The following is a 17,681-nucleotide window of genomic DNA, read 5'->3' as shown; positions in this document are numbered from 1 at the left end:
CTGATTTGCTACTTGCAAACTTAGAAGATCATCCAAAAGCTGCAGCGTTGGATAAATCACAATAAATGGATGATTACCACCTAAGAGGAGGGTGCTGCAATTTACCAGGTGCATTGTTTGGGGAATAGAAACGGAAAGTCACAATTTCTCTTCCAGGGAGTCATTAATTAGGTCCCATTTTTCTCATTACATAAAGACTGATGGTAATTTCCCACCCAGCGTTCTACTTTCAGCCATCTAAGGAAGTAGTCAGTAACAGACTCCCAAAATCACATGACACTTCAGAAGCATGCCGGGTTCTTTTATTTCCCTAGTTTTGGTATTAAAACTGAATAAGCTGCCCAGTTTCAAAAGGTTAGGTACAAGTTAAGAGTTTCTTGTATAGAGACTCTATTTAGAAGATTACTACTGGATTACTAGTTGATACTAGAGTTGATCTCCTCACTCTTATAGTGAAAGTGCTGCTTATAGATCAGTCCAGTATATTCCTGTCTTGTTCTTTCCCTACAGCTGGTCTTCTGTACAGGTTGCTTGTGTGATGCTCAACATTCACCTGCTTGTGTCTCTTATCCCATGGTCCAATAGATCCCAAATGCCTTAAATCTGTGTCATGGTAGGTACGTATTTTTATAATGTCTATGGTTTCAAGGGGGCTGCAGGTGGAGAAATACTTCATGTTCTAAACCTAAGGACTGTGATTCACTGGAGAGGCAGCTGACTATAAAGATTTAAGGTTAATTACTATTTTTAACCTGTTTTTTGGACAAGCTCTTAAGGAACTTTTATATACTTGACACAATATAGTTGGTATTTTAAATATTTAGAAGGGAGAATGTTAAAAACTGTATTTTTGGGGCAGTGAGTGTAATTTTTATCCTAGAAATATAACTTAAATCTATGGAAATACAAAAATCTCTTCAAAGTGAAGATCTGTTGCTTTCTTCTACTTTACATCAGTCTACATTGTAGGCCCTTAGGCTTTTGGGTGCCATTTGGCTAAAGCATGACAAGTGAAAATATACCTTGAGCTCATTTAATGTATGAAATACTAGTGAACTTAAAAAAGAAGACCATATTAAATTATGAAAGGCCTGACACTCAGCTGTGGGTGACATTTCAGTTTTATTATGAAAAAAAGATCTCACACATTATCACCAATAATTAGGCAAAGAGGCAGTCAACTCTAGAACCGTGAAACACAGTTTTAAGCAAAAATGTAACTTTATCCAAATGCAACCATTAGACTACAAGACATGTCATGTTGGAACATAGGATAACTACCAACCTACGCAGCTATAAGTGTTAATGAAACGTCTGATTAAAAGAAAACACATTTTTATAACAAGATCTTCTCTCGCCCACAGTTTCCTTTAACCTTTTGTTCCCACAGAGATACTCAGTCTATCAATGCAATACAGCAGAGTTTTTCCTATATTAGAACAGGATTATTAGAGTGTGAGGGTGCTTTTTTTTTGTTTAACCTTCTTCCTACAGAAATTCCAAAAGTGATCGCTACAAAAACGCTCCATATAGGTAAGTTTATTAAGCCCAGCTGTGCCTGTCACCGCAAAGTAGTTCAGAAAGCATCCTTATCAATATGTAAATCTCTTCCTGCTCTTTACACTCAGTCATAACAGATGTTTGCTTACAGACTGTATGTTTCCCCAGAGCTATTTAGTTAGATTTAGAGAATCACTGTTTTATTTCAAGTTGAACAATTGTAGCTAAATACTTTTTTTAATAAAAATTAATATATGTCCAAAAAAACAAAAATATTTTGTTAACCATGACATAGTACTTTGCTTAAGAGTTGAAAAGATTTGTTAATTACTACATTTAAACCACCAGCTGTTCCAGCATTATTTTTGTAAGTGTGGGAGACAAATGAGAAAAGGTGAAGACAGTGGGGGTGGTTTAATACTACTTAATAATACTTTCTTTAAAAATTTAAACAATAGCCTTTGCCAAAGGTAAATGTAATCCTGTTTGCTAACAGGGCGATGACAGCCACCAAAGTCAACACCGACAGCTATCTAGTCACAATGTAACACGCACAATGCAAGAGGGAACAAGGGGATACTCTTTACTCTTTTGTTCAAGTGTACATGTGGGAGTTTGATCAAATAGGCTAAAGGATTTTGAGAAGGCATTTGAATGCATGTCTCGGTGTGTCACGTACAGTGGGGCAAAAAAGTATTTAGTCAGCCACCGATTGTGCAAGTTCCCCCACTTAAAATGATGACAGAGGTCAGTAATTTGCACCAGAGGTACACTTCAACTGTGAGAGACAGAATGTGAAAAAAAAATCCATGAATTCACATGGTAGGATTTGTAAAGAATTTATTCGTAAATTAGGGTGGAAAATAAGTATTTGGTCACCTCAAACAAGGAAAGTCTCTGGCTCTCACAGACCTGTAACGTCGTCTGTAAAAAGCTTTTCTGTCCCCCACTCGTTACCTGTATGAATGGCACCTGTTTGAACTCATCATCTGTATAAAAGACACCTGTCCACAGCCTCAAACAGTCAGACTCCAAACTCCGCCATGGCCAAGACCTAAGAGCTTTCGAAGGACACCAGGAAAAGTATTGTAGACCTGCACCAGACTGGGAAGAGTGAATCTACAATAGGCAAGCAGCTTGGTGTGAAAAAATCAACTGTGGGAGCAATCATCAGAAAATGGAAGACATACAAGACCACTGATAATCTCCCTCGATCTGGGGCTCCACGCAAGATCTCATCCCGTGGGGTCAAAATGATCATGAGAACGGTGAGCAAAGATCCCAGAACCACACGGGGGGACCTGGTGAATGACCTGCAGAGAGCTGGGACCAAAGTAACAAAGGTCACCATCAGTAACACACTACAACGGCAGGGAATCAAATCCCGCAGTGCCAGACGTGTTCCGCTGCTGAAGCCAGTGCATGTCCAGGCCCGTCTGAAGTTTGCCAGAGAGCACATGGATGATACAGCAGAGGATTGGGAGAATGTCATGTGGTCAGATGAAACCAAAGTAGAACTTTTTGGTATAAACTCAACTCGTCGTGCTTGGAGGAAGAAGAATACTGAGTTGGATCCCAAGAACACCATACCTACTGTGAAGCATGGGGGTGGAAACATCATGCTATGGGGCTGTTTTTCTGCCAAGGGGACAGGACGACTGATCCGTGTTAAGGACAGAATGAATGGGGCCATGTATCGTGAGATTTTGAGCCAAGACCTCCTTCCATCAGTGAGAACTTTGAAGATGAAACGAGGCTGGGTCTTCCAACATGACAATGATCCAAAACACATCGCCCGGGCAACAAAGGAGTGGCTCCGTAAGAAGCATTTGAAAGTCCTGGAGTGGCCTAGCCAGTCTCCAGACCTCAACGCCATAGAAAATCTGTGGCGGGAGTTGAAAGGCCGTGTTGCTCGGCGACAGCCCCAAAACATCACTGCTCTCGAGAAGATCTGCATGGAGGAATGGGCCAAAAATACCAGCTACTGTGTGTGCAAACCTGGTAAAGACCTATAGTAAACGTTTGACCTCTGTTATTGCCAACAAAGGTTATGTTACAAAGTATTGAGTTGTATTTTTGTTATTGACCAAATACTTATTTTCCACCCTAATTTACGAATAAATTCTTTACAAATCCTACCATGTGGATTCATGGATTTTTTTTTCACATTCTGTCTCTCACAGTTGAAGTGTACCTCTGGTGCAAATTACTGACCTCTGTCATCATTTTAAGTGGGGGAACTTGCACAATCGGTGGCTGACTAAATACTTTTTTGCCCCACTGTACATCCCTTGGGTGCTTCAGAATTAAGAAGTACCAGGCATGTTGTTACAGGCTAATCAGTCCATGCAGATGCAAAGTGAGAGCTTAGTCAGCATTGGCAGCAATAAGTCACATTCATTCCCAGTGGGTGTTGCACTCTGCCAGAGGTGCCCTTTGTCACAGATTCTGTTCATAATTTTTAAAGACAGAATTTCACATTCAGCCAAGAGGCGGAGGGTTTCACGCTTGGTAGTCTAAGAATCATGTCTCTGCTTTTTGCAGATGATCCTGTCAGATACATCAAGTGATTACCACTGTCTCACACTGGAGTGATTTGTTGAAGCACCAGTATTGCAGCCATATCCAAATCCGGAGTGCCCACCCCAACATGGGAACAAGTTTCTGCCTCAAATGGAGGACTATTCCAACGCAGTTTTGTTCACTAGTGAGAGGAGAATGGAGTGAGAGCTTGACAGACGCAGTGGTAGTGTTATAAACATTGTACCACTCAATTGTGATGAAAAGAGAGTTAAGTGTTAAGGCACAGCTGTCAACATCTGGGAAGTGATAGGAAGAATGAGTCTGTGGGTATAAACAGTGGAAATTAATTTCCTCCATAGGGTCCTCTGGGCTCTCCCTTACAGGAGGGGTGAGGGGCCTACAACCACTGCTCCTCTATATCAAAAGGAGCCAGCTGAGGTTACTGGGATGCCTCCTAGATACCTCCTATGTGTGGTGCTTTGGGAACATCCGACTGGGAGGGGACCCAAGGACAAGTCTAGTACATGCTGTAGAGATTATGTCATTCAGCTGGTTTGGGAACGTCTCCATGTCACACCAGAAGAGCTACGGGCAGTTGATGTGGATAGTGAGGTCTGGTTATCTCTGCCGCCCCTCCGATTCGTACCCAGATAAGCAGCAGAAAGTGGATGTCATTTATTTAATTATTTTGTTTGAGTTATTCTAATTATTTGGGGTAGCTTAAAACTGTAAAGTGGACAAAGAAGAAAAACTTAAAACCACGAATTAGGGATTTTATAATTAAAAATAGTACAAATCTTCTTCTAACTGAAAATTAATCAGTTGCAGGAGAGAACGCGAATACTGGCCAGGGAAGACACGTGATCGTCCTCTAACCTTAAGTTCAAAGACTCAGTGTAGTGGAAGAAGAAGTCAAGTGAAAATAATGGGCAACCTGACTAAGGCAGAGGCAAGGCGTTGCAGACTTCCCATTTTGAGGTAGACAGGTTTCACCAGCTATCAGATTCGCACATTCGCTTCCACAAAAGCTGTAATAACAGAGCCTGGACCTCTAACTGATTGTAGGTTACCTGCACAGTGAGGCAAAGGTGGGTGAAGTTAGTCCAAATAAATATTAAACTTTACACTAGGTGGAAAAGTCAGTTTCTTTAACCACGCATCAGGCTAATATTACCCTACGCTGATAAATTGTCCCTTTTCAGCTTGTCCTGACTTGCTAAAAATAAATAAACCGCAATGACTTTTCCTCGCAGTCCTCAAAAAGCCACCGCTGGTGAGGCAAACTGAAACCATCACGCTCAGTTTATTCTTTCTTTACATTGAAACACCTTAAACACGATACGACACGAAGTTTCTGTGACTTTTCAAGTTATTGCCCCGTAAGTTTTCCAAGCTGGTGTCAGTTGGCAGCGTTAGCCAGCTAGCTCCCAAGTTAGCTTCCCAAACAATGTTCACCTGTTACTGCTTGTGTCAAACAAAAATCAACTCCGCTTTTTCGACTTTAAGACTACAAAAAAACTTATCGATTTTAACTCCCTGTGTGGAACTCCGGGGAAAGAAAGATAGCTGCTCAACTGCGCTAAGCTACCGCCTGTTAGCATGAATGGGAAAAAGTAGAAGCAAACCACAGAGCAAGCCGTAGCTCCCCTTAGCAAAGAGTGACAGGACACCAACGGAGACAAGTTTAAAAACGTGGAAAACTACATACCCGACGGCAGCTCCTGTTGTCCGGCAACTTTTGCTGTTACTTGAAGCTCGGTTGTAATCCAAATAGAGTGATTAAAGCAGTGCCTCCCCCACCGAAACTACCCACCGCGTCCGCAGACAGCTACAGCAGCTGGAAACTCCGCCGCTGCCCAGAAAATACAACAACAACATGGCAGCGCCGCGCCGCGTTCAGGGCGCGCTGGACAGCCGGTAAATACAAAACTAACGTGCGGTCTCTGACCTGCGAACATGTAAGAAACTTCAAACAAAGCTGAAATGTGAATGACATATTTTATTCTGGCACAACTTTAATGCCAAAATGCCCATCATCATTAGCGGAATCCAGGTTTATAACTTCACATGTTTTGTCTCGTCCGGCAAACAACTGACAATTATTTAAATAATAAGTTTTTACACTTATATTACTTAGTAAAGTAACCCCCAAAACCACAGGGTGCAAGACAGGAATCAGTGAAACAATCGAACAAAAGATGAAATGTAACTAAGAAAAGAGGTGAAATATGAATCAGGTTAAAGCAAGGATATAAAACTTCAATTCCCTTCAGTTCAATTCAATTTTATTTATACAGCGCCAAATCACAACAACAGTTGCCTCAAGACGCTTTATGTTGTAAGGTAGACCCTACAATTATACATACAGAGAAAAATCCAACAATCATATAACCGTCTCTGAGCAAGCACTTTAGCGACAGTGGGATCTTGAAAATTGTTATTTGTATGTCCAAACCCAATGACTACTTTGGTGCTTCCCCCAGAGCTTTTAGCTGTTTGCTCGTATGGTATTTTAGGCTAACACAAGCTTGATGGTCTAAAATATCTCTGGAGAAAGCTGCTAAGCTCACATGTCAACTATTTATCACTGTCATCTTTAAATAAATTCATCAGTCATGGTGGAAAACTGCAGGGGAAAAAGCAATGAGAAAGATGGGTAACAAAGTGTTTACTTCAATGTTTTGAACTTTAAGTTATACTAACTGAGTCTGAATTTATTTTTACTAGCACTAATTAACTTCCAGCTAAAAAAGATGAATTCTAATAAATAATTCCAAAGGTTATGCGTCTGAGTTTGTGTTGCTGAGTGGAATGTTTACAAAGACTTGGACCTTTGGAGATTATTTTTCCCTACAAACAGACAAAATATGGATGGAATGAGCAAGTTCAGATCAGCAAGTGCAAAGCTGATTTTGGTTTTTATTCTAGTGGAGTTTGCATCAGTAAGATGGATTTTGTTGGGGCTGATGTTAGGAGGTGAAAGAAGGGAAAACAAGGAAGAAAAGTAAATGAAAATCAACACAATCAATAAGGGGAAATACACGGAAGAGAGATGAATGTTTCCCTGATGAAAATAATGGAGGTTATCTATGTTTTTAATAAGAAACCAGAAAATTATGAAAGTTATTTTAGTATTTGAAGAGCCAGAAAATGAAATGCTATGGACTGAGATTTCACCCCTGGTACTACACGGTGGCCAATCTGCTACAAGGCCATTTTGCATCACCCTAAGAAAAAATATAAAAGAGAAAAAAGCACAAACTTAAAAGCCAAATAAAAAATGATAAAATAGTAATTGAGGTGCTGACTTGGCCTCCAAATTCCCCAGATCTTAATCCAATCAAGCATCTGTGGGATGTGCTGGACAAAAAAGTCCGATCCATGGAGGCCCCACATCACAACTTCCAGGACTTCCAGGATCTGTTGCTAATATCTTGATGCCAGATACCACAGCACACCTTCAGGATTTTAGTGGAGTCCATGCCTTCGAGGGTCAGGGCCTGTTGTGGCAGCAAAAGCGGCACCAACACAGTATTAGGCAGGTGGTCATAATGTTGTGCCCGGTCAGTCTATAATGTATATTTGTCCTAAATAATCTTTTTCCTAGTTTACATTAGAAGGCGTTAAGTGGAACAGGAAACTCACTGATCACAGTCACTTCTTGAGTCTATCTATAGAGCTCTGACTGAGGTGATTACAAACCTTTATAGATCGTGATGCTCAGTGAGGCACTAGAACAGACGAGATTAGTGAACAACAGTTACAGCAACGCTAATCACCCGTGACCTAACCGGGTTGTTCTCAGTTTGAATCATGTGACTGCTGAGTGAAAAAAAGAAATTCATTATCCAGTTAGGTTCACCTAACGAAATGAGCTTTCAAAGCTTTCATAACACCAGCTTTAAGATTATGTCCACTGTCATTCAACACTAGATTACCAGCCAGGTGAGGTGGCCCAGGGGTCGCAGACTTTAAGAAGCTTTTCCACTACTTAATTGTCCGTAACCTGGAGCTTCCAATTACCTCACCCTTATGAGAACCTGTAGGGCAAAGGTGGCCAGTTTAACTTGGCTTTTCTTCTCCATCTTATCATCAAATGATTTAACTTTTCTCTTTGGGTCTAGTTTTTTATTCATTACACATCAACTTGTGTCACTTTTCCTTCCTTCCAGCTGATTGTTTAATGCGTCTCACCCTTCTCTGTAGGTAGTTTTCAATCTAAATGTGGCAAAAATGAAAGAAACTGTGAAACACTGCATATGCTTTAAAACAAATGCCTGTGGCATGTACTTCTGTCCCGCAGTAGGCTTTTTTGGAATCTATTGAAACAAAAGTTTGATTATTCATGACCACCTACGCCTGTTGGCTAGACGTTTGACTCCAGTTTCACCTGCAGGTAAATGGAATGAATAATGTAAATGTCCTTAAAGATTGTCTGCTGTTAGAGAGTGTCTGTGAACCCAATCTGATCATCACTGGGATCCTAATGATCCAAACGTGGTCTGCTTTAGCTTAGCTTTAGCTTCACATAAGATTAATTATACTGTAATTAACTGTCCCCCTCATTCCCAGTCTCTCACAGTATTGCATTTGCATTTGCTATACCATGTAGCATACAGCTGTTTTTACATTTCATTTTAGATTAGTACATGACATCTAGCTCTCCATAACTTTTAAATCAATTTTAATGACATTTCTCTATATACCTAACTTTATTTTCATCTTAGGCCAGGGGTGTCCAACTCCAGGCCTCAAGGACCGGTGTCCTGCAGGTTTTAAATGTGTCCTTGATCCAACACATCAACAAGTCTTGAAGTTCTCCAGAGGCCTGGTAATGAACTAATCATTTGATTCAGGTTTGTTGACCCAGGGTGACATCTAAAACCTGCAGGACACCGGCCCTTGAAGCCTGGAGTTGGACACCTCTGTCTTAGGCTACTTTAGCTAAACAATTGCAGCATGGAAACTGTGGCTGTATCTGTGCTATTATATACTACTCTTCAGTATTATTCATGGGGAATTAACACATATTGCACATATTTCACATTGGCTCATGTGCAAATTTTTCATAGTCTATTAGTAGTCTACTAATGTTACAGTCTGGACTGAGCATTTCTATAAACAGACATTTATTATTATCTTTTGCTGTTCAGGCTCAGAACGAGATATCTAATTTCCCTTTTTGTCATTCAAACAGCACAATTGTTTAGGCTGACATATTTAATGCACAGCCTTTGTATGCTGCTTACTGGTGTGTAGCAAGCTTTGTTGTGCACTGTACCACTGAAACTGCTATTTACAGGACTAAATAGTGAAGCTGGCCAATTCAAACATAACCATAATTTCTTAATTTCAATGCATTCTGCTGTAAGTGTTTCCCTCATTGCAACTGCCTTTATGTAAAACCATGTTTTCCTTCAATTTTGAGTAACAACAACACCAACATACTAAAGCAGTGCCCTGGTGTGGATGTGCTCATACAAAAGTCTGATCACAAGCTCTCTAAACTCATCTTTAAATGTGAGAAAATTGGGAATATTTTCGTGACAAAATTAGTTTCACTCACTTCACTTAACATGATTATTTGTATAATTTAACCGACTTTATCACTTCATCTTTTCATTAAATCACCCAGAGGTATATTAGAGTCTACATGCATACCTTATTAGGTACACCTGTTTGGCTGCTCACCAATGCAATATCTAATCAGCCAATAATATGGCGGCAACTCAACACATCAGAATGAAGTGACTTAAGCGGAACAGGTGATTGAAAAGTTGATTTAAGTGAATAAATCCAAGTAGATGTCTGAGAATGATGTGGGGGAAAAAAGAGAAAATATCCAGTGAGCCGTAGTTCTTTGGGCAAATATGACTTGTTGAGTTCAGAGGTGAATCACCAGACTGCTGTGAGCTGCTAGGAAGGCAACACTAACTCACACTGTCGCAACGAAAATATGAAGAGCCTCTCTGAATACACAGCACATAAACCTAAAGCAGCAGAAGACCACACTGGGTGCCACGTCTGTCAGCCATGAACAGGAAACTGAAGCTATAATTCACACAACCTCACTACAATTGGACAACAGAAGATTGGAAAAACATGATTTGGACTGATGACTTTCAATTTTTGCAATGACATGCAATGCAGCCCTTACCTGATTAAACTGTATGTGAGAACATGGATATGTGGCTCACTAAGACAGGAAATTAGATAGGCTTGTTGTACCAGGTCCTTTGTAAAAAGTGTGTGTATTGTCTGATAGCACCTACGTGAGAATAAAGCAAGTAATTGAATTCACATTGGGTGAGTGGCCATCATGTGTCCTATCTTCTTCGTGTTCTTCCCATGCAGCATCCTTACTGAAACCAAACAAACTATTTCCAGTAGTGAGAAGGGACAAGCCTGTCTCAACCTGATTTTCCAAACAATGACATTTAATCTCAGGTGTGAAGGCAATTTGAGTGTGTCATCTTGTTTCTTGCAGTCACATAAGTTCAGTCCAGGTTTCAAGCCGACTGATATGTTAGACGAGAAAGAGGAAAATACAAAAAGAACCAGTTTCTTCAGGGAGAGCAGCGAATGTCGATGTAGTGTTGTGTGAAGGACCCTTTTTCTCCAAATCAGCTACAGATATGTTTTGTTTTTATTTTTGTTTTGTTTTCTGTAATTTCACATTCTATTCAAACTGCAGATGCAAACTACCTCAATTTCTCTGCATGTTTTATATATATATATATTTGTGTAAAATCTTTCAGCAGCATGACCCTTTACAGGTATAAAATAAGCCATAACTGGCAGCTCTGAGGGCTTTGGTCAGTTTTTATGGGGTCAGTAAGGACAGCCAGCAGTAAGAGAGCCAATAACAGGAACTGGTTGAAAATAAGTCAGAGAGGCTGGTGTGGTGAAGGGAGATATTCACTTCAATGAGAGCACAGCAAAAAAAAAAAAAAAAAACACCCAAAAAAAAAACAAACCCAAAAAACCCCCATAAAAACAACAACAGGCACTTTAAAAATTTAGGGTGAGGAAATGAGAGGTGGAACATCAAAAAGGATGAGAAAATGTTTTTGTTTACTTAAAGCTCTCCAACCATCATCATGTTGCCCTGTGTAGGAATTTTATCTTGATAATGAACACAATAGAACTATCACAGTTGTTCCTTTGAGCTTCTTTCTTGGTTTGGTATCACTTTGACCGGGGATGTCAAACTCGTTTTACATCGTAGTCACATACAGGCCACTTTGATCTCACTTTGGGCCAAACCAGATAAGATAAAGTGCACTTTCAACAGCGTGTCTAAGTTTTTTCACGTGATCACGAAATGCTGTTGTAATAAATGAACAAAATGACTGCATGACTCTTCTCAACCATACAATTTTTTTTTTCTGTCATTTAGTCATTTATCTATTAGTGTTTTGCTCTAGTATGGCTGGTCATGGGGGAGCTTTTTTTCTTTTAAATAAAAAAAAAAGCTGTAAAAATTATGAAAATAGAGTTAAAAGTCAAAAATGTATGCAGTCATTCACATTTTCCAAAGTTGATCCAGTGGGATGGATTAGAGTCTTTGCCAGGCAGTTCTGTACCTTGGGCCTTGTGTTTGACACCCATGACTTTGGCTATTCTGACTAATCATAAATTGTTAAAACCTTCCATTTGGAAAAGATCAAGAGTACTTAAAATGTTGTTTAAGTGTAGTTAAAAGATGAGATGAGCAATGTTTACATTCTTTGCCTCCCAAATTTGCTCCACTTCTCCATCATTTCTGTCATTTCTGCATGTCTCTACATGTACCCGTCTTGTTTTCAGTTACTCGCTATAATTTAGAGGAGGCAGTACACTTTTGATTATACCTTTTTGAGCTTTTGACACTGTTTGTTCAGTAAAAGCTGAAAGACTGTAAATTATACTGACTCCAGTGCATTGCTTTTTTCAATGTATATAGAAATAGTTTGTGTCCTCCATGATTTAGTTGCCATTTCTTCATGGTATTGGGAGGTAGGAGCAGTTCTTTTGAAAAACAAGAGCTGCAGAGAGCTGAGCCAGGATCTTATCTGTAGAGGCAGATTTAATTGGGGGCAGGATGGCCTGGTGATCTGAGAAGCATTTGCTATAGCACCAAGGTTACAGGTTCAACCACCATGGCAGCTGATGTGTCTATCAGCGACTCTATGACCATGAGTAGGGCTACGATTTCATATCTGCTCACCCTAATATCGATGTCATGTCATCTAAATGCAAATTAAGTTTCGGTGAACTGGAAATGAACACAGCATGTTCTTAAATTAATGGATCAGCACAGCAGTTCTGTGTTTCAGAGAAAATTGTTCCTTTACTTTGTGACCCAGAGCCTCACTTGAGACATCTGACATCTCTGGTGTTGCTAAGTGGAGCATCGTTTACCATGGTCCCCGTAAAATGGGAATGAACTGCTGATTATCTGGTTCATGACTCTGAAAATGAAAACTTGAGTTCATTAGTTGGAGTGATGTCTCGAAAGAACTGACAACTGGTTAGAAATTATGAAGAAATTTGTTTCTTATTTTTCACTACCGAGGAGCGCGAGGAGTCCATCAGCTTCTTCTTTTCAACATTAACCTCCCACACCTACACATAATATTTATCATTTCATATCAGTCATCTATATTTTTGCTATTCCCAAACATTTCAATTCTATTTTATCAGTTAGTGAAGTGAGTAAATAAAATATAGGCATTATGTCATATTTAACTATGCTGACTTGAAAGGCATGCAGCTGAAACGGCTGTCAGGCCGTTTCATTTTAAAATGTTTTTGTCCTTTGTTAGCTCAAAAATGAAGGTCTGAGTCAAATAAATCCAATAAAGTCATCTTTCAGCTTTCCCTGTTTCATTAAAGAACAGAAAAAGAGATTAAAGCTGCAAGCAGCGTTATGAGGGCCCTCGCACCCCCGGCACGTCGAGCCACTGCCAACACCTCAAACCGGCACGTCCGATGTGATGTCACATTGATGGATTTCATGCTTTTAATCACCAGCTAACATTTCATCTTATTCAACCAGGATTATAGTCATGCCACTAGGTGGCGCTCTAACTATTATTGACAAATAGCATAACAAACATTTCCAAGCTCGAGTCTCATCACACCTGCGACCTTTGGGAGAGATTGGACATTATGTTTTTTAGTGACAGCAGATTACTGCTTTTTGCGAGTGATTGAAACTCTACGTGCCGCCATGACCACCCCGTTTCCCTGAACGGAAAAAGCTTCGCAATTTAACATCACAAAGGTCTTTAGATTCTACACACTGAAGAATGCTTCAATATGATGAAATCCCTTGGAGGAGTTCGTCAAAGTATGAGGCCTGAAAAGGGGGGAAAATGTCATCAAAATTACACATTAATTTTAAAATGGCTGACTTCCTGTTGGATTTGGGATATTGCTCCAAGAGACTTTTTTGTACATCTTAATATCTTACACAAGCTTACCAAGTGTCAGACTCATAGATGAAACACAGAGCAGGGGCTGATGTTTTGAAATATTGTAGGGGGCGCTGTGGAGCCATTTCACGCTATTCAATGAAAATGATCACATGCCAACAAAGCCTTCATCCATTTGGAGGTGTGTGCCAAATTTAAAGCCTCTATAAACTTTCCAAGCCCCTCAAAAGCCACTTCATCTTTCATGGTGAACCGCGTTACCACCAGGGTGCGCCGTTCAGTTTAAAGTCACAATTTTTGCACTGAAGCATCACGAGGGACTGATGTTGATATTCACCGCTTTTGAGGTGGCCACGATGAACCTGTGAAAATCAGTACAACAAAATTAAAGCCATGACATTTCCTGTTGCCACTAGGTGGCGCTGTCCGTATTTCCGACAATGGGCACATCAATCTGTTCAGGGCGGGTCTGACATCATGCCTGTAAAGTCTGGTACTGATCAGACTGGATTTCATTGAGTTATACTAATTTGTTTCTTCATGGCGTGACATCAAAGTTCGCCATGCTGCTGGGGTCACACCCTTTCGTGAAAAGTCACAGTTTTCACTGTAACCCAAGACCAACTCCTTAAGGCTTTCCTGGAGAAATTTGAGGCTGCAGATGTCACCCATCACAATACTGTACCCCAAAGTGTAAAACATGACATTTCCTGTTCCCACTAGGTGGCGCTGTACCTGGTGTCAAATATGGCAGTTGAAATATGTTCAGGGGTGGAGCCTTATCATATGTGTGCTCTTTGGTCCAGATCGGAACATGTATGACAGAATGAGAGGCAATAAGATTTTCATGGCGAGTCATCGAAATTCGCCATGGCGCCACGGCCTCATAGTATTGTGAAAACTCAAAAGCTCCGCAATTTAACATGGCACAAGGGTGTAGTTGACACTGTCCAAATTTGAAGTTTATAGGACCAAATCCCAAGGAGGAGTTCGTTAAAGTACAAGGCATGGAAACGGTAAAATCAGAGCCAAAATGTCACCTTCAATCCAAAATGGCGGACTTCCTGTTGGGTTTAGGACATTGCCATAATAGACTTTTTTGTTCGACTCTGAACGTTATATAGGTGTACCGACTTTCAAACGTGTAGGTCATACCCATACCGGGGGCTCGCGTTTTTCATTTTTCTAGGTGGCGCTACTGAGCTAATTTTCCCTGGCCATGTCTGGGAACATTAAAATACGTAAATTTTCACCAGACCTGACGCGTGTGCAAAATTTCATGAGTTTTCGAGCATGTTTAGGCCCTCAAATGGCCAATTCATTTGCCGGAATAATAATAATAATAATAATAATTAAAGCTGCAAGCAGCGTTATGAGGGCCCTCGCACCCCCGGCGCGTCGAGCCACGCCCAACACCTAAAACCAGCACGTCCGATCTGATGTCACATTGATGGAATTCATGCATTTAACCACCAGCTAACATTTCAACTCATTCATTCATGATTAGCTAGTCGTTCCACTAGGTGGCACTCTAACCATTATGTACAAATGGCATAACAAACATTTCCGAACTCGAGTCTCATTATGCCTGCGACCTTTGGGTGAGATTGGACATTGTGTTTTTGAGTAACAGCAGATTACTGCGTTTTGGCGAGTGATTGAGAGTCTACGTGCCGCCATAACCACCCCGTTTCACTGAACGTAAAAAGCTTCGCAATTTAACAACACAAAGGTCTTTGGATTCCACACACTGAAGAATAGTGCAATATGATGAAATCCCTTGGAGGAGTTCGTCAAAGAACGATGCCTGAAAAGAGGGGAAAATGTTGCCAAAATTGCACATTAATTTTAAAATGGCTGACTTCCTGTTGGATTTGGGATATTGCTCCAAGAGACTTTTTTGTACATCTTGATATCTCCTATAAGCTTACCAGGTTTCAGACTCATACATAAAACACAGAGCAGGGGCTGTGATTTTGAAATTTTTTAGGGGGCGCTGTGGAGCCATTTTGGGATATTCAATGAAAATGATCACATAACAACAAAGCCTTCATCCACATTGGAGGTGTGCGCCAAATTTCAAGACTTTTTAAACTTTCCAAGCCCCTCAAAAGCCACTTCATCTTTCATGGTGAACCGCGTTGCCACCAGGGTGCGGCGTTCAGTTTAAAGTCACAATTTTTGCACTGAAGCATCACAAGGGACTGATGGTGATATTCACCGCTTTTGAGGTGGCCACGATGAACCTGTGAAAATCAGTACAACAAAATTAAAGCCATGACATTTCCTGTTCCCACTAGGTGGCGCTGTCCGTATTCCCGACAATGGGCACATCAATCTGTTCAGGGCGGGTCTGACATCATGCCTGTAAAGTCTGGTACTGATCAGACTGGATTTCATTGAGTTATACTAATTTGTTTCTTCATGGCGTGACATCAAAGTTCGCCATGCCGCTGGGGTCACACCCTTTTGCGAAAAGTCACAGTTTTCACTGTAACCCAAGACCAACTCCTTAAGGCTTTCCTAGAGAAATTTGAGGCTGCAGATGTCACCCATCACAATACTGTACCCCAAAGTGTAAAACATGACATTTCCTGTTCCCACTAGGTGGCGCTGTCCCTGGTGTCAAATATGGCAGTTGAAATATGTTCAGGGGTGGAGCCTTATCATATGTGTTCACTTTGGTCAAGGTCAGAAAATGTATGACAAAATGAGAGGCAATAAGATTTTCATGGCGAGTCATCGAAATTCGCCGTGGCGCCACGGCCTCATGGTATTGTGAAAACTCAAAAGCTCCGCAATTTAACATGGCCCAGGTGTGTAGTTGAAACTGACCAAAGATGAAGCTTATACGACCAAATCCCAAGGAGGAGTTCGTTAAAGTTCGAGGCATGGAAACGGCAAAATTAGAGCCAAAATGTCACCTTCACGTCCAAATGGCGGACTTCCTGTTGGGTTTGCGTCAATGGGCCCACTGACTTTTTTGTTCGTCTTGGCATGATACACATGTGTGCCAAATTTCATACATGTAGCCCAAACGATGTGGTCGTAGGGCTGCATTTTACAAGGCATAGGTGGCGCTGTAGAGCCATTTCCCAGTGCTCATATGTAAAACCATTAAAATACAAAATTTTTCACCAGACCTGGCATGTGTGCAAAATTTCATGAGTTTTTGAGCATGTTTAGGCCCTCAAAAAGGCCCTTGTTTCGCCTGAATAATAATAATAATAAGAAACAGAGCAGATACAATAGGGCCTTCGCACAGTCAGTGCTCGGGCCCTAATAATAATAATAATAATTAAAGCTGCAAGCAGCGTTATGAGGGCCCTCGCACCCCCGGCGCGTCGAGCCAAGCCCAACACCTAAAACCAGCACCTCCGATCTGATGTCACATTGATGGAATTCATGCATTTAACCACCAGCTAACATTTCAACTCATTCATTCATGATTAGTTAGTCGTTCCACTAGGTGGCGCTCTAACCATCATGTACAAATGGCATAACAAACATTTCCGAGCTCGAGTCTCATCACGCCTATGAGCTTTGGGAGAGATTGGACATTGTGTCTTTGAGTGACAGCAGATTACTGCTTTTTGGCGAGTGATTGAAACTCTACGTGCCGCCATGACCACCCCGTTTCCCTGAATGTAAAAAGCTTCGCAATTTAACATCACAAAGGTCTTTAGATTCCACACACAGGAGATCGCATCAATCTGATGAAATCCCTTGGAGGAGTTCGTCAAAGTATGAAGCCTGAAAAGAGGGGAAAATGTTGCCAAAATTGCACATTAATTTTAAAATGGCTGACTTCCTGTTGGATTTGGGATATTGCTCCAAGAGACTTTTTTGTACATCTTGATATCTCCTATAAGCTTACCAGGTTTCAGAATCATACATAAAACACAGAGCAGTGGCTGATATTTTGAAATATTGTAGGGGGCGCTGTGGAGCCATTTCGCGCTATTCAATGAAAATGATCACATAACAACAAAGCCTTCATCACATTGGAGGTGTGTGCCAAATTTCAAGCCTCTATAAACTTTCCAAGCCCCTCAAAAGCCACTTCATCTTTCATGGTGGACCGCGTTGCCACCAGGGTGCGCCGTTCAGTTTAAAGTCACAATTTTTGCACTGAAGCATCATGAAGGACTGATGGTGATATTCACCGCTTTTGAGGTGGCCACGATGAACCTGTGAAAATCAGTACAACAAAATTAAAGCCATGACATTTCCTGTTGC

The 17,681-nt window shown here is 40.8% G+C and overlaps 1 protein-coding gene across 1 annotated transcript in view; it reads right to left on the bottom strand.

The window, feature by feature from the left end:
• Nucleotides 1-5,920, bottom strand: part of plekhf2 (pleckstrin homology domain containing, family F (with FYVE domain) member 2) — a 39,390-nt gene extending 33,470 nt beyond the window's left edge. Inside the window, exon 1 of the mRNA XM_082551435.1 lies at nucleotides 5,732-5,920. The gene's annotated coding sequence lies outside the window, so the exon portion shown is untranslated. The remainder of the gene's footprint in view (nucleotides 1-5,731) is intronic.
• Between the last annotated feature and the right edge of the window lie 11,761 nt (nucleotides 5,921-17,681).

The sequence above is a fragment of the Aulonocara stuartgranti genome (genome assembly GCF_965226115.1).
Source record: "Aulonocara stuartgranti genome assembly, chromosome: 11".
Taxonomy (NCBI): domain Eukaryota; kingdom Metazoa; phylum Chordata; class Actinopteri; order Cichliformes; family Cichlidae; genus Aulonocara; species Aulonocara stuartgranti.
This window is presented reverse-complemented; position numbering and strand designations above follow the sequence as displayed.